The sequence below is a fragment of the Otolemur garnettii genome, unplaced genomic scaffold, assembly GCF_000181295.1.
Source record: "Otolemur garnettii isolate 467f Iridium unplaced genomic scaffold, OtoGar3 scaffold00020, whole genome shotgun sequence".
NCBI classification, from domain to species: domain Eukaryota; kingdom Metazoa; phylum Chordata; class Mammalia; order Primates; family Galagidae; genus Otolemur; species Otolemur garnettii.
This window is the reverse complement of record NW_003852415.1, coordinates 21,005,251-21,023,592: the sequence shown is the minus strand read 5'-3', so window position 1 is coordinate 21,023,592 and position 18,342 is coordinate 21,005,251. Positions and strand designations below refer to the sequence as shown.

Genomic DNA, 18,342 nt, shown 5'->3' with positions numbered 1-18,342 from the left:
CTATTTACTGGCTTTTGTAAGGAGCTCCTATATCACTATGATAAATGTTCCTCTTTTGGTTAAGCTAGTTCAGGTTGGTTTTTGCTACTTGCAAACAGAAACAAAGGTATATTTATATCCTGGTTTGTTTTACAAAAAATAAAACAAATTGTGGAAATAATCAGGGTTAAGGGAAAATGAAAATTAGCCCACAGAAAATGCATACCACATGGTACTGTAGAGTTGCTTAACATAGGCTGAAATATTAGCTCTAAGATTTCCAGTGATCCCAACAAAGTGTGAAACACTATCGCTTATAAGATTTTATGTCTACAGATTTGAAACAAACCAGTAACTAGAGCATGAATACATAGACCACTGGAATAATACAGAGTTCAGAACTATTCAATAAATGGCTGATGGTGTAGCCATCTGAAAGAAATATTAGTTTGGATCTATACCTCACCCCATATACTGAATCAATTCAAAATAAATCAAGCTTTAATTGTAAGAGACCAAAAGTCTAAACGTTCATGAATAGAGAATTGGTAAATTATGGTATGTATAGCCCTGCAATAAAATGCTATGAGAGTTGAAGAAAAAAAACCAAACAAACAGTGAAGAGCTCTGTATTATTGCTACAGAGGTATTTCTGGATATATTAAGTTACCACCACCACCCCCCCAACAATGTACAGTATATGTGTATGAAATGCTGGCATTTTTGTAAACCAGGAGCACAGACTATATATGTCAGTCTTGGCTTGCATGTGCAGACACATTTTGAAGAATGAGCAAGAAACACTGGTTACCTGTTTGGGACATGAGGATAGATGTGGGAGGAGGGCTTTTATCTGCTGTGTATCTTTTACGTTTGCTGATGGATGAGCCATATGTATTATTTTAAAAATAAGAATAAAAAATATATAAATCAGACAAATCTACAAATCAGCTAATCTTGACAGGTTGTGTAAGGGTAATAGGAAGGGCTGAAAGTTTTACCTGCCCACAAATTTCCACTGTTCAGGTAGCCCAGTGAGTGACAACTCCTACACTGAGATACCATTTTTTTAGGGAAGGATTATCTTCAGAGTCTGGCTTAATGGCATGCCCTGTAATTTCAGCTACTTAGGATGATGAGGCAGGAAGTTCACTTGAACCCAGGAGTTTGAGGCTGCAGTGAGCTATGATTGTGTCACTATACTCCAGACTGGGTGAGAGAGAGACACTGTATCTCTAAAAACACAACCCCCGCCCCATGCAACAATGTTGCATCCAGAAAGCCTTTACATGTATTACTGGGGAGATATATGAAACATTGTTTTTTGGGTTTTTGAAACAGAGTCTCACTTTCTCGCCCTTGGTAGAGTGCCGTGGCAGCGTCACACTGCTCGCAGCAACCTCCAGCTCTTGGGCTTAGGTGATTCTCTTGCCTCAGCCTCCCGAGTAGCTGGGACTACAGGCGCCCGCCACAACACCCGGCTATTTTTTTGTTTTCGGTTTGGCCCGGACCAGGTTTGAACCCCCAACCCTCGGTATATAGGGCCGGCGCCCTACTCACTGAACCACAGGCGCCGCAGAAACATTGTTTTTTTAATATGTGGGTGTGCCAGGAGCATTCTACTTTCTAATTCTATTCTAACCATGAATATGCTATGTTTAGGTGAAACTTCCAATCCATGGCAAATATATGATCAAAATTTGAGCACAGTAATGATTAAGCACATCAGCTCTAAGTCAGGCTACCTGGGTTCAAATCTCAGTTGTTCACTGATCAGCTGTTTGTCGGCTGGAAGTTATTCGGTTTCTTCATTTGTTAAAGTGGGAAGCAATTACAACACCACCTCACAGAATCCATGTAAGAACACAGACGAGTGAGTCCCAGACCCTGCTGTCCAATAGCAACATAATGGAGGCCACAGATGATATTTAAAACTTTGTAGAACTTAGTTTATAAAAAATGAAACTAATATTTATCCCAATATATAAAAAGTTAACATTTCAAAGTGTAATCAATATAAGAAATTATTAGTGAGATGTCTTACCTTCGTATTTGGTAAAGAACACATACACATCCATTCTGACTACCTGAATTTTAAGTGCTTAATAGTGTAACCACTGAAAAGCGCAGCCCAGAGGGTTCTAGTACACAGTAGGTCAGCTAAGTGGTAACTGTTAGAGGCAGACTGAAACATGGTTGCTGTTAACATATCTCACCTAGGGTAAACCGGTCTATCGGGGATGCTCAGGAGAAAAGATATCTACATTTTGGGATAAATTAAGACGATTTTAAGCCAGCCACTCACTTCACTCCCATCCACGTTTTAATTCATAGCTACACTGTTCGGGCCTATGCAAAATGAACAATTTACATAAGTAGAGCCACTGCCTATCCCAGGTGGTGGAGGGGCAGTGGATGTTTAATATTATTTCCGCAAAGGCGGAGGCCCCTGCACCGTTAACTCGCAGTAAAGCAGACTTATAGGAAGGTCCTTTAAAAAGGGGAGGGAAGCTCTTGCAGGAGAGCTGAGCTCTCCAGGGAACAATCAGGGCCATAGGGAGGGCCACGTTTAGGGGGTGGTGGGTACCGGAAGGTTCAACAATGTGGGGAGGCGAATTCCGAGAGCCAGGAGAGTCCGCCCAGCTTAGCCAGTACCCTGGCCCCGGCACTCGGGCTCCAGTGGGCTGCAAAGAGCCCCTTCCTCCAGGGGTGGAACACCAGGATCCTGTCCCAGCCGTGGCCCCCGCCTCGGCCTCTGCAGCCGGCGTCCGCTGTCTCCCAGCTCCTGAGTGGCTGGAGGGCCGAAATTAACCTTTCACCGGCGTGCTCTGTCCAATCACAAGCTGGCTCTCAGGCTGCCGCGGGGCGAGCTGAGCGTGGGGGCGCGGAGGGGCGGTGCGGGTGCCGGTGGCATTCTTCAAGCGGCTGTGCGCCGTTGCCGCGGGCCGTGCGCAGGCTGCGGGCCGGCCGAGCGCTGCGCAGTCTCCGCAGGCGCCGGCGGGAGGGGTCGAGGCGGAGGCGCGGCGCGGCGCGGCGCAGGCTGCTCCAGGCCCAGGTGAATGGAGTAACCTGACAGCGGGGACGAGGCGACGGCGACCGGCAGGAAATGGCGGCGGCGGCGGCGGCGCCGGGCGGCACCGGGAGGCCTGGGCTGTGACGCGCCCGCTGGAGTGGGGTCCGATGGTTCTCGAAGGCCCGCGGTACCCCGTGCTGCAGGTGAGGCGGGCTCCCGCGGAGCCGCTTTGTGTCCCGGGCTGGGAGCGGCTCTGTCCGGCCCCGTTCCCGCCTCCGCGCCGAGGCCTGCGTCCCCGCCGTGGACCCGAGCGCGCGTTAGGGCCTGGCGGGCGCTGGCAGATGGCGCGGTCTTGCCGGGCCTCCTCGTCCCCTTGCCGTGCGGCGCGGCCTGCGGCTCGGGAGTCTGCGGGGCCGGGCTGTGCCCCTGTCGCCTCCTGAGTCTTTGGAGAGAGTTTCTGCGGCTGCTCTGGCGTGGGCGGGGTATGCGGGTGCTTCCCGCATACCCGGTCCTCACTCCTAACCCCGGGGCCTCGGGGAGAATAGAGGTTTTGACAGGTCGGGCTACGTACGCGAAAGAGGTGCAGAACTAGCCCAGGTGTAAACGCGTGCTTGGCGGCTCTGCAACAACCCGGGACCCTGCTTTGATGTTGGGATCACTGCGCTGGGGCCGGGAGGGTACGAAAGCCTGGGCTGTCGGTGCTGGGGGGAGAGCGCAAGTCCTCCAATCCCTCCTGGGAAGGATTGTGTGTGTTTATTGGCAGGTGACCAGATCTGGGCCTCAGGGGGCGGGTGGCCGAGGCCATCTTTTTGCCCCTCCTCTCAGATGTTTTTGTGCCGAAATGCCTGGACCCTGCTAAGAAGACTTTCTTTCGGGTTTTTAATTTGGGGGAAATCAGTGTATGTTTTAAGTTAGCACATCAGATTTATGCAGATTGTCTGGAAAGTTGAGCTGCCCCGATGGCTTTTCCTGCAGGACAGAGCTAACAAACCTAGAGTGTCTTTAGGTTTTTGCAAATCTTCAGGACACTAGATGAGTGGGGAGTCCTCAGTGCTTTTGTGAACAGAGTTGTGGTTAAAGGCATACATTACTGATGTATATGGTAAGCCTAAGGGTTCTTATGACTTTCAGGTTTTAAAAATCATTCATCTGATTAGAGTTTAACTTGAAGTAATGCATCTGGTTTTGAAAATTCTGCATCTTTGCAGTTCTGATTGTCAGTTGTCTTCGTGGTACTTGCTTTCAAGGGCACTATGGTTAATGGAAAAGGGCTCAAGTTAGGAGTTCAGTAACTTGGAATATATTGTTTAAAATATACTTTAAGGAAGTTTAAATTGAAAATGTATTGGCAGCCATTTTCCAGATAAAAATACCCATCCTCCTAACTAAACACTCAAATAATTTGTTAAAAGATGAATTCTGAATGAGACTATAGTAAATAGTAATTTTTTCTGTTATTAATATCTAATTAGATTCTCAAGTAATGTTTATGTTGCAGTGTTTTCTTAAAGCTACCTGTGGTACATGTATATATACACATTTACGTATAATATGTAGTTATCTCAGAACTTCATTTCAGAGCATATTTTGTAAAACTTTATAAAAACACTATGAAATATTTTTAGTAACAGATTTATCAAATTAGTCCATGGTATCAAAATATTTTAAGAAAAGACGAATTAGCTAATTTAATTTAAGGAGAAAATACCTTTCTCTGTGATTATTTTAGTAAGGACTTGCTTTACTTTGTATGTTAGGGTCTCACCATGAGAGGCGAAGTTGTGACTGTTGTGTTATGGCTGTGGCTATGAGTCTGAGTTGATAGAGTTAGGTGATTTTGCTATTACTGGGCCTTATTGTCTTGGTTTTAGAAGGCATTTTGTTTTGATGCGGCTCATTACTATTTGGTAGTGATTTTGTGGTGGTACGGTGGGCATTACAGTACTTGTGGGGCTACCTTCTGGGCAGGATGGCTTTTATGGCATCACATGTCTCTGCCCCTGACACGTGGTGTGCTTGTTCCATTTGAGAAAGTGAGTATTTCATAGATTTGTGGCCTTAACTTGCCATGGTTATGTTTCCACTTGTGCAAAGGAGATAAAAGAAACATTTTATTAAGTGCCTCCTTATTATGTTTCCACTTGTGCAGAGGAGATACAAGAAACATTTTATTAAGTGCCTCCCTATGAAACATTTTAGCACATAATAAGGAGGCCCTTAATAAATTAGTCCTCACTGTGACCCTGAGACAGACTCAAGATTTCTTTATTTTACAGGCAAGACTCTGATTATTATCCTGAGTTATGAATCTAGAAGTGGCAGGAGAGCCAAGATTGAATCACAGTTTAATTTCAAAATGCTTGCATTCATGTTCTTTGCATTGCATTGCTGTTCCCAAGTGGATTGTCGGAGAAAAGTCTGCATAACACATAGTAAGTCCTGAGTTAATACTTGTGGAATGAATGAAGCCCTAACCTTAAATGCTCAGGTGACTTTTGGTTATCTGAGTATTTCACTTTTTTTCACCTGGGTGGTAAAATATACATAACATTTACCATTTTAACCAATTTTAAGTGTGTAACTAAGAGAACATTAGGTACATTCACATTACTTTGCAGTCACTATCAGCCTCTACAGTTTTTCCTTACCCAGCTGAAACTGTGTGCCCACTGAACACTAACTCTCTATTCCACACTACCCCCAGTACTAGGCACTCCATCCTACTTTATATCTCTATGGATTTGACCACTCTAGGAACCTCATATAAGTGGAATCAGACTGTATTTGTTATTTTGTGTCTGGCTTATTTCACCTCTTGTAGTTTCTTTAAGTTTCAGCCATATAGTAGATGTGTTAGAATTGCCTTCCTTTTCAAGGCTGAAAGATATTCTACTGTATATATAAACTACATTTTTCTTAGCCATCCATCGATGGCCACTGAGATTGCTTCCATCTTTTGGCTACTGTGAATAAATGGTGAACATAGGTGTGTATCTATTTGAGTCTTAGCTTTCCCTTCTATTGGCTGTATACCCGGAAGAGGTCAGATTGTTTCTTGATCTAAACACTAGGCTCAGAATTTATTGCCACATGAGTTTTCTTGGGGTTCTTCCAACAGTAGTAATTTCCTACAAACGGTTCTTTCGTGTCAGTAAAAGACTGTAATCATCTTGAAGCCTAGGATTTACTCACTTTTATGATTTTGGTTCCAATCACAGTAGTGTCTGGCAAGTAGGTATTTAAACAACTGAAATCATTCAGTGATTGGAGTGATGTGCTTTGTTGAATGCCAGAGGAAGATATTGGTAAGGTTGTTTAAGTTGTGTAAATAGAAAGTTAGAACCAAGTGATTTATTTTGTTTGCTTGTGTTGTGCTTTTGGACACTTAAGAGCTTAGCTCATTCTGAAACCCAGAGTATGCATATGTGTTATACTACTCTTATTCCCAGGTTTCTTGGCAATATTTCCTCTGTTATGCACTTATAACTTGGCAAAGGAGATTGCAGTCTTCTCAGGCAGTATTGTTTCCTTGGTATTCTACTTCCTTATCCTGTGGGGCTTGGACTTTTTCATTCTTAGTTTCTTTGATCTTAACCAAAGAAAGGTGCACGATAAAGCTAGTTTTCAGTTCTTACTAATTTCTGCTAAAGAGTCTTTAGTATTGGTACATTATATGCAGAGATAAACATGATTAGATAATCCATAATCTTTCTACTTTAAAAAAAGCGTTTGAGATGGTATTCGATGATCTTGTAGATGGTATTGAAAATAATGGTCAAGTTTGGTTGCGGGTAGAGTGTGGAGGGAGAGAATTAGTTGAGAAGCTTAGGGCAAGCTTAACTCAGTGCCTGCATGTAACTAAAGTTGGGATTGATTAATGAAAGGAAGTGTACCAATTGATCAGGGGAAGCAGATTTTTCTCTTGTAAGAAGAATAGTTAATCATTTAGATTTTTAAGTAAAATAACATTAATAATTTATGGAGAAAATGTTTTACGTTTTACAAATGATAGAGATACATTTTTCACATGCCATTTTAGAGAACCTGGATAAAAGGCTAAGGCATAATATAAAAGCTTTATATAGGTGTACACTTTTCCAGTGATTTCATTCATTAGAGTATAGTTAATTTGCCTTCTATGGACTTTTGGGTGGTATCCCTCAAATGACAGTTGCCTCATTCAGGCTTTTTTTTTTTTCTTTTTTTGAAACAGAGTTTCACTATATTGTCCTCGGTAGAATGCCATGGTGTTACAGCTCACAGCAACCTCAAACTCTTGGGCTTAAGCAGTTCTCTTGCCTCAGCCTCCCAAGTAGCTGGGACTATAGGTGCCCACCACAACACCTGGCTGATTTTTGTTGCAATTCCTATTGTTGTTTAGGTGGCCCAGGCCAGGTTCAAACCCGCCACCCTCGGTATATGTGGCTGGTGTCATCACCACTGTGCTACGGGCACCGAGCCTCATTCAGGCATTTTTTGCAGTTTTTGGCTGGGGCTGGGTTTGTACCCGCCACCTCTGGCATTTGGGGCTGGTGCCCTACTCCTCTGGGCCATAGGTGCCGCCCCTCATTCAGACTTTTGACAGATGCCAAATAATAATCTATTCATGGCTTAGCACCTGTACTCAGTGGTTAGGGCACTAGCCACATACACTACGGCTGGTGGGTTCAAGCCCAGCCTGGGCCTGCTAAACAATGACAACTACAATAAAAAATAAAAAATAGCCAGGCATTGTGCAGGTGCCTGTAGTCCCAGCTACTTGGGAGGCTGAGGCAAAAGAATTGCTTAAGCCCAAGAGTTTGAGGTTGCTGTGAGCTGTGATGCCATGGCACTCTACTGAGGGTGACATACTGGGACTCTGTCTCAAAAAACAAAACAAACAAAAAACTACTCAGGAGTGAACTGTCTCCTGGCCAGTATAGGCATTCAAGATTTTTCAAATAGTAATCCTCTGCTGGTCTTTAGGAATGTGTGTTGGTCTGAAAAGTAGGACTAGTTGTAAGGTGGTATACACTCAATAAATCAATGAATTCAAAGAGAAGTGCATTATTTTTTGGGCATTATCTGATGAAATTGAAAATTTCAGTCATGTAAGAAAGCCTTTGTTGAAATAAATTCTGTTTAAATAAAGACTCTGTTAAAATAAAGCCTTTGTTAAAATAAATGGGTTGTTCATCTAAAATTGTCAGCGCGTTGTTGGTACTCCTCTAACATGGAGTTACTATGTTACACATTTTAAGTCAGTGGCTAAGAAAGTGCCCTGAAACATTGTCTAAAAAGGATGTCTGGTAAGACTGTTACTAGAAATAAGACCAGACAGGCTTACATTTGGCCTTAAGGTTTGGATAGTTTGAGACATTAAATGCTCTTGGCTGTGTTAAGATTTATAGACTAGTAAGGATTAAGTCTTTCATGCATCTTTATCACCGGACACAGTCCTTGCTTATAGGAGGCACTCAGATTTGTTAAGTGAAAAAGGTGGTTTATACTATTTTTTGAAGTGTTCAGAAGCTAACAGTTTTGTGGAGAATATTGCTTGTGTAGAAAGGCTTTTAAAAAGGTCATTACTATTCTGATTTTGGATAAGTTATGTTACATGGTCCTTTATTTGTGAGGTCTGTATGATTATGTGCATAGAAACGTTGCAGACTGAACAAAAATGTTAAGAATCATGGAAGAAAAATGCCATTACAAATTGGGAGTTTTACTGGTATTGCAGACTTTCTCATTGTTGAACCAGGCTAACCTGTTTTGGTAATCACTTTTCTGAGAGACAGCTCAATGTATATGATAAAGTAGGTATTTTTAAAACACACTTAAAATCCATTTTTGAGGTTTAGACAATAAAAGTAGTTAACCATTTCAGAATTAAAAAACATACTGTACTTGGATAATGAGAGAAGGATTTCTGTTTAAATGATATAGGAAGGTCCTCTGATTAAGAAGTTAGATCATGGCTCAGCGCCTGTGGCTCAAGTGGCTAAGGCACCAGCCACATACACCTAAGGTGGTAGGTTCGAATCCAGCCTGGGCCCCACCAAAAAACAACAATGATGGCTGCAACCAAAAAATAACCAAGCGTTGCGGTGGGCACCTGTGGTCCCAGCTACTTGGGAGGCTGAGGCAAGAGACTTGTTTGAGCCCAGGAGTTGGAGTTTGCTGTGAGCTGTGATGCTACAGCACTCTACCCAGGGGGATAGCTTGGAGCTCTGTCTCAAAAAAAAAAAAAAGAAAAAAGAAGTTAGATCATGGCTCAGCACTGTTTCTCAGTGGTTGGGGGCCACTCGCCACTGGGGCTGACGAGTTCAAACCTGACCCAGGCCTGCTAAACAGCAGTGACAACTACAAAAGAACAAAAAAAGCCAGGCTTTTTTGGGTGGGTGCCTGTAGTCCCTGCTACTTGGGAGGCTAAGGCAAGAGAATCACTTAAGCCCAAGAGTTTGAGGTTGCTGTGAGCTGTGATGCCACAGCACTCTCTAACAAGGGCGACATAGTGAGACTCTGTCTCAAAAAAAAGAAAAGAAAAGAAAAGAAAATACAGTAAGATTCCAGTGGCCCTGGGTTCCTATTCCAACTCTGCTCTCACTATCTTCATCTGGTTTTTCCTTCCAGCCTCAGACTTATGGTAGGCAGGACCCAGCCACTCACCACAAAACTCTTTACATTTGTAGTCTAGTGCCTGGGACAATTCTAAGCAATGGTAACTGCATTCTACTATATGATAAATACATTGTTTCTTCTAGCTCCTGGGAGAGCTCCTTCAGAGACCAAATTTGATTTCTGTTGCTACAACTGAGCCCCATGCACCCAGCCTTCCAGGTGTGTTGAAGGAACAAGCTTCCCATATCCAGCCTAGCCCCCTGACAACGAGCACTTAGGCCAATGCCATGCAGGCTGCTAAGCTACATCCCTCATTCATAATGCATGTAGCCAAGTGTTCGGACACAGGACAGGTTTTCTTGCTCCATGGCACCTGCGATCAGTGGCTTAGCTTGAGCATGACAAGAGCTGATATGTGGTTCTTCTGGGAAATCTCACGAGGCAGGGGCAGCCCCTTGCTGCCTTTTCCATTCTGCAGCACGAAACATGGATGATTCTGTCTTTAAAAAAAAAAAGAAAAGATTATTAGACATATGGAATCATCTGAGATAGTTTGAGACTCTAGGATATTTTTCTTCCCTTTTTAGTAACAGCCTTGGAAGCGAGGTTAAGATGATGACCCCACAACCTCTCTGCTTCTCATGCATCCTGCTGCACAGCCATCACTGGAGGTTGGACCAGTTTATGGTATTGTAAGCTTTTTCCACTTTGCAAAATTAAACTTAATGTTTTATCATAGCATCGTAGAGTGGCTTAAGAGCAGGTGTTTGGTGTCAGACAGGCTAAAAAACTTAAGTCAGATTTTGCCTTGACTGGACGGCAGGTTGAGTTTTTTCATCTTTCATCTTCACATTTGGTGCAGCTTAGTAAATGTGTTTTAATGAATGAGACTCTGACAGAGGATCTTCGAAGTTTTGGGTCTGATCTATGTGGAGAAGACCAAGTAACCCACTGAGAGGCCTCTGACTCGATTGATGAGGAAAGAAGTATCCGATGGGCTTCTTTGTATTTTAATTTTAAAAGTTTATTATATTTTGTATGACTGCACTAAGGTTACCCATTTTTTTGAGGGTCATATATAGTAAGCTAAATATTCAAAAGGAAAAAAGTCTCTAAATTATAAACTTGTAACATATAGTAAACTCAAGTAATGTATTAATTATAGGTCAAACATAATTTTGAGTGTTTAAAGGACAGTGTTGTATTATGTTGATTAAAAATACATGAACAAATAATGGAACAATCTAAGTTGGCATTTAAAGGCAGGACGTAAGTGAAAATTAACATTCAGCTGAAGGTAAAGCAAGCTGAAATTTCTGAATGCTCTTAGTATCTTACAGGAGTAATTTCTTATTGCTTATGTAACACATGGACTTTAGTTTCCAGCTCTTCTTCAATAAAATATATGAAATAAGGCACTGCCAAAAAGTGCTTTGCTTTTGGGATGTTTATTAAAAAAAGTTTTCATTGAGATATGACACACTTTTGAAAGAGGGTATCATTTTACATAGACTATAGTACTAAATCTTTGTAAATCTCTAACTTCTTTGTTGCTGAAAATTAGGATTCCAGGATTTTTTTTTTTATTTAATATGAATAGAGTCCGTACTCTACTTAAGAGTATGGAAATAATTTTCTTAAATTCTTTTTGTCATAGTTCAGTGCCTTGGTTGTTAAAATATATATTATGTGTATATATTTTTATATATAATAGATATACAATAAAATATGATGTATGATATATAAGATAAATACATCATGTTTAGACATATGTATATGGAATCTATATATTGTCTAAGCAGTAAATGTCCTGGCAGATGCTATATTGTGTGAAGAAAAAGTTACACAAGTACCTTGTGGTTTCTATCAAATCAGTTTACCTACTTTATTTATTTCCTTGTTTGTGAGCCCCCCTTTTTGACACTACTCTCTCCTAAAGTAGCAGTTTTCATTTCACGTTATATAGATCCAGTCAGCGATTGTGCATTGCATTTAGACGTCAGGCTTCTTTATACTTTTAATCTGGAAGAGTTTCTCAGGTTTTACCTTTTTTGATAATTGACATTTTTGAAGAGTACGCGGCCAGTTTTGTGAAATGAATCTCTGATTAGGTTGTTTTGTATGCTAAGACTTAATTCAGGTTTTATACTTTTAGCAGGAAAATTACATGAGGTCCATGTTGTCACTTTATCCTAATATTGTTTTTTTAAGAGACAGAGTCTTTCTCTGTCACCCAGGATGGAGTGCAGTGGCGTGATCATATCTCAGTGTATCCTGAAATTCCTGGACTCAAGTGATCCTCCTACCTCAGCTTCCCAAGTAGTTGACACAGTAGGCTATAGGCACATGCCACCATGCTTGGCTAATTAAAAAATTTTTTTTAGAGACAGGATCTCCCTGTGTTGACCAGACTCTGAATCCTTGGCTCGAGAGATCCTCCCACCTCAACCTCCCATAGTGCAGGGATTACAGGCTCTAGGTAGCATGCTTGCCTAAATATTGAGGATCTTAACTTTGTCATTTGGGTGAAGGTAATATCTGTAGGTTTTCAGGTTTTTCCACTAAAAATACCAGTTTCCATTTGTAATTAGTCTGTATCTGTGCAGATCTGTACTTTGAGATTATATAAATATTTTGTAATCTTTATCCCATGGTTTTGGTATCCATTAATGATTCCTGCTTGAATTACTAATGTGGTGGTTAAAAATGGTGACTATTCTGTCATTCTTCTATGTTTATTAGTTGACATTAAATAGAGTTTTACCTGAATTTTAAATGTAACAAAATGTAGTTTCTAAAATGGAAAATTAAAGTTGAGAAGTATTGTCTGAACCTTTGGTTTCCCCAATTACACAAATTATAGTAAATTTTAAGAACTTTAAATTGTTCTTGAAACATTTTCAAGATTAGATTCAGATTACTTGGAGTTCATGTATAAGAGAATTTTGTAGTGATTGGCAATTATTTATCTGAGAAGGACTAAGATGGGTTGGTTGGATGACAGCAAGATTAATATTGTAAAAACTGATGCCTCTAGCTTTGAAAGTTTCTATTGAGCCTTGAATTCTTTTGGAGGGGTTGGGATACCAAGTATGAGGGCATTATGTTTGTTAAAATAATTTGAGTTGTTTAAAGTATTTTGTTTATTTATTTAGTAGTAATGGGTTTTGCTTTGTTGGTCAGACTGGTCTCGAACTCCTGGCATGAACCCATCAACCCACCTTAGCCTCCTGTAGAAAGTAATCTGACTTGAAGAGCTGGGTGCAGTGATTAGCTCCTGTAATCCACTACTTGGGAGACTGAGAGGTAGGAGGATTGCTTGAGGCCAGGAGTTTGAGACTAGCTTAAGCAACAGAGCAAGACCCTGCCTCTCAAGAAAAATGACTGAAAGTGTCTAACATGAGTTTAAATTTGACCTACAAAAAGCTGATTTTGACTGAATATATGTTAATTTAAGGTTAGACCAATAGGCTTGTTCTCAACTTAGAATTAATCAATGAAAATGTATGAATATTTCTTCTCCTACATTTGAAAACTATTATGAATTTATAGTAAGATGAAAACGAAGCAACTTAAATCACAAACTATGATATATAACATGAATATGATTGTAAGTAAAGTTTGCGATTATCTCCTCTTTCGAAGCTCTTTTGCGGGAAATGGCAGTGACTGCCAATGTAGGGTAGTAATGTAACTGTGTACTGACTTGGGTGGTATAGACAGACTGTGTGCACTGAATAAGAGGAAGTCAAGCGGTAGAAGCTTTCAGGGAATTCTTAAGGCTGGAGCGTGTGAGTAGTGGGGGCCAAGGGGAAGAAGCACATCTGTTGGTACACACTTGGTTTGGTGAAAGTGTGCAGAAGTTCTGATGTGGTGCTTTACCACCTATCTGGAACTTTTAATGTATTTGCTTTCCTGTCTCAAGATTTATTTAACATCCATCTTAATCAGCAGTTTCTTAGGTTCATTTTATCTCTGGATTGACCTCTCTTTAGTATTTAAGTATTCACAATATATTGTCTTAAAACAGCTTGATATACAGAAAACTGGTTCCTTTTTCCTCATGGATGTGTTTACTTGGTATAAAAGATAGGCAAGAGTTGAATAAAATTTTAGTACTTGTTGCACTGTGCTAATAGTATAATACATGCCCAGCTACTCAGGAGGCTGAGGCATCAGGATTGCTTGAGCTCAGGAGATAGAGGATGCAGTGCCCCCTTGATGATGCCTGTGAATAGCCACTGCACTCCAGCTTGGCAGCACAGTGAGACCTTGTCTCAAAAGGCATAAAGTACAGAAACTTTGAATCGAATATTAACCTTAAATCTCACCTTGAAAGCTAGTATGTATATTAGTATTTCTGTCTCTTGAAACAAAACCAAAGGGTTAAATGTCATTATAGGTAACTTGAAGGGGAAGGTTCATACTTGTTATTTTGATGTGTTGGAATGTCGTCTTAGAAGTACTCCAAGTAAATGAATGGACCATTGGCTGGCTGCCTAGAGATACTATTTTTATTTTTTGAGACAGAGTCTCACTCTGTCACCCTGGGACTATAGGGGTGTGCCACCGTGGCTGGCTACTTTATCTATTTTGGGCAAAGATATGTCACTCTTGCTCAGGCTGGTCTGAACCCCTAAACTCAAGCAGCCCACCTGCCTGGGCCTCCCAGAGTGCTAGGATTACAGGCATCTGCCATCTTGCCTGGCCTTATAGATACTTCTTATGTGGAGATTTTGGTAAAATGGTATTTGACTTGTGTTCAACTTCAATTTTGGAGAAATCTAATTTTAGGTGTGATTATATTGACATCTAAACATAATACATTTATGTTACAGATTTGAAGAAACTCAGAAATCTGTTTGGTTTATAGGGTAGTGCATGAAATGAAGACTAATGAATTTGTGGTTTACGTTATATAAGTGTTGCCATATTTGGCCTGCTACTCCTTTTCAGGGCACCTACCTCCTGAAATCCTTAGACTCTCTAGTTAGAATGTTGTCTTTTTGTATGGTAATGGTGACTGATGGCTGGCAGCCCTAAGTAGCTTCAGGATTGGAGGCTGGTCACCTGAAAGACTAAGGTAGGTTTAGAGCAGGGGTCCTCAAACTTTTTAAACAGGGGGCCAGTTCACTGTCCCTCAGACTATTGGAGGGCCAGACCATGGGCCCGAGGACAAGTTGGCTGCTAAGCAGGACAGGCAGTGGTGGCCAAAACACCAGGCGGGCTGGATATATGCCCTAGGCGGGCTGCATGTGGCCCGCAGGTGGTAGTTTGAGGACGCCTGGTTTAGAGGATTGGGATTTATAGGACTGAAGGTTAAGTTGATCCTCAGTGGTCAGTGGCATCATCAGTCATGCAACATAATGAAGCCTATGTAAAAAACCCAAAGGGACTGGGTCTGGGAACCTCAGGTTGTTGAACACGTGGAGGTTTTACACAGTGACTTGCCCAGGGAGGGTGTGGACTCAGGTGCGTAAGCTCCACACTCCTCCCCCTGTATCTTGCCCTATGCATCTCTTAATCTGTATCCTTTGCAATAACCTTTATAATAAATTGGTAAATGCAGATTTCCTTGAGTTCTATGAGCTGCTTTAGGGAGTTAATTAAACAGGAGGAGGGGGCATGAGAACCCTAATTAGCAGCACGAGCAAAATAACCTGGGGCTTGTAATTGGCATTGAAGTTGAAGACTGACCCCTCAATCTGTGGGGTCTGATACTATCTCTAGGCAGGTAGTATTGAATTGAATTAGAAGATAACCAGCTACAGAGTTGATTGGTGTGAAGAAATCCCCACATATTAGGTCACAGAAGTATTCTATGTTGTGTTAGAGTAGGGGAAAAATAGTTCAGTTTTTTTTTGTTGTTGTTGTTGTCTGTCTGTTGTTTTTTTTTTTTTTTAACTCAGATAATCAGAGTAAATTTTACAACATTTAGTGTCTTAAGAGGGAAGGAGATTTTCTTAAATACTACTTAAACCAGGATTTTATGTCTGTAAGCGATTGTCTTCACACCAGTTATGCTCAGTTTGAATGTTTTCTAGTTCTAAAAGGACTATAATGTGTTCAAATTATAGGGAACTGTGGGCAGCACCTGTGGCTCAAAGGAGTAGGGCGCCAGCCCCATATGCTGGAGGTGGTGGGTTCAAACCCAACCCTGGCCCAGAAAATAAAAAAATTCTGGACAAATTATAGGGAACTTTAAATTGCAGAAAAGTTTAAAAAGAATTTACTCATTGTGGTAATCCTATCATCAGTTTTAGGGTATATTTTCTGTCTTCCTCCCTCCCCCCTCCCTCCTTCCTTCTTTCTCTCTCCCTAATTCTGAACCTCACTCCCTCCCTTCCCTTTTCTTTCCTTTGTTTTTAACTAAGACATAATCATGGTTTTATTGTAAATCAGAATGTTTTGCTTTTTCATTTAATGCCATAATGTAAGCATTTTTGTTCACTATGAATTCCCTTCACTTTAAATGGCTGAATTTGATCGCATCATGTAAAGTGAACCGTGGTTTAGAAAACTATTCATTCACTGTTATACATGTAGAGTGGGCATTTCTTTGCTATTATTATACTATACATTAATATAAATCGCAAGGGGATCATTTCTGTATAAACTTTTGTGTGTGTGGTATTGTAGGCTAGATTAATGTGCAGGGATTTTTAAATTAATAACGATAGATATGACAAAAATAGAAATGTAAATATTTCTCGAGGGCATTTCCTCTTTTTTTTTTTTTTTTCCTGAGACAGAGTCTCACTCTGTCACCCTGGTTAGAGTGCTGTGGTTTCATAACTTACAGCAACCATCCAAGTAGCTAGGACTACAGGTGTCCAGCCACAATGCCCACCTAGTTTTTCTGTGTTTAGTAGAGCTGGAGTCTTTCTCTTGCTCAGGCTGGTTTGGAACTCCTGAACTGAAGCAGTCTGCTAGCCTGGGCCTCTCAGAGTGCTGGGATTACAGGCTTGAGCTACCCAGCCTGGCTAAAAATCTATTAATTTTATTTTGTATTATGTACCATATTTTGTGATTTAATTTTCTTTGGTTTTATCTTAACATAAATTCATAATTATTAGGTTGTTTGGTATGTAGGGGAGGAGGACTGTCTCTCTACCCTCTTAGGTTCTATCCCTGAGGTCTGTGAATTAAATTGACAAAAGATATATTAACAGGAGAAAAAGGCTTACAAATTGTATTGATGTTAATATTTTTATGTGGGAAGGCAAGGCAGTGGAGGATTGCTTCAAAGAAAAGAAGCAAAGCCCCAAAGAAACACTTAGATTACGGGCTCATATATCATCCTAACAAAGAAATGACAAAGGAAAGGGGTTTGGGCTTTCTAGGGCTGATAAATTGTGGGAAGGTGACTAATAGGAAACTAATGTAGGAAAGGGTTATTTAATAAAGTTTTTTGGTGCCATTTCGGTCTGCTGTGATAAAGGCCATTCTCTTTCTGATATATAAGGAGGGGAGATTTATGCCTGCCTTTTAGGTAGAAAGCAGGAAGGCAGAGAACTTTAATTGAAGCTGTTGATTCTTGATTGTTTTCAGCTCCAAATAATCAGTATAGGGAAGTGGTGTATTGGAAGATGGCCTGTCCTGATCCCCTTCAGGAGTTTGTGGTTTTTCAAGTTAATTTTGCTAAAACTGCTACATAAAATCTTGTATACTTAAAATTTATATGGGAATGAATTTTCTATGCTGAATCTTAGGATTAATAAAACATTTTAGGTTTTATTTAAAGGGTTCCTTAAAATTTCAAGAGTTTAAGAGTTATTTGTAAACACTGGTTCTAGGCAGAAGTCGTAGTGTGATTTTTAAGAACTACCATTTATTGAGCATTGTCTGTGTTCTGAACACTTCATTTTCTCTCTACCAACCTTAAGATCTCCTGAGGAAGGAGGATTGCATGAGGCTAAGAGTTAGAGACCAGACTGGGCAACATAGTGAGACCCCAGCTCTACAAAAAATAATAACGTTTACCTGAGCATGATGGCAGTGCCAGTAGTCCCAGCTACTCAGGAGGCTGAGGTGGGAGGATCACTTGAGCCCAGGAGTTTGAGGCTGCACTGAGCTGTGATCACACTATTACTCTCTAGCCTGGGTGACAGAGTGCAACCCTGTCTCTAAAAATCTTGAAAGAAAAAGAAAAAAGAGATGCTTTCTACATGCTCAGTTGCCTTACTAGGTGCCTCTGACATAGGAAGGTATTCATGAGGAGGGAGTGACTGTGTATTATTACTACTGAGGCGAGAGCATCAGCCTGACTTATGATGGTAGCTAAAAACATCAGCTGTCATCTGTAAAAGGGGGGTGAGGGGGATTACTTTTAAACAACTTGGGTCCTTTCTGTGTGTGGATTCATTTTTGGTGTAGCTAAGTATTTGCCTACTTCACTCCATCTTCATTTCTAAAATTCCTCTCCTCACTGTAGTTGGATGGCATGTTTTAGAATTTCTCCGGTATTTAGATCCTAAGAATGAATTTTGCTATTTGGCATGAACACTATTTGAGAAATGGGCTATGTTTAAAATATAAAAAAGCCAATGTGGCTCGGCATCTGTGGCTCAAGTGGCTAAGGCACTTACACCTAAGGTGGCGGGTTCGTCCGTATCCAGCCCAGGTCCGCCAAACAACAATGATGGCTGCAACCAAAACAAAACAGCCAGGCGTTGTGGCGGGCGCCTGTGGTCCCAGCTACTTGGGAGGCTGAGGCAGTAGACTCACTTGAGCCCAGGAGTTGGAGATTG

At 41.1% G+C, this 18,342-nt stretch overlaps 1 protein-coding gene across 1 annotated transcript in view; it reads left to right on the top strand.

The window, feature by feature from the left end:
• Window positions 1-2,929: 2,929 nt before the first annotated feature.
• DICER1 (dicer 1, ribonuclease III) overlaps window positions 2,930-18,342 on the top strand; it is a 77,033-nt gene continuing 61,620 nt past the window's right edge. Inside the window, exon 1 of the mRNA XM_003787017.2 lies at window positions 2,930-3,195. The gene's annotated coding sequence lies outside the window, so the exon portion shown is untranslated. The remainder of the gene's footprint in view (window positions 3,196-18,342) is intronic.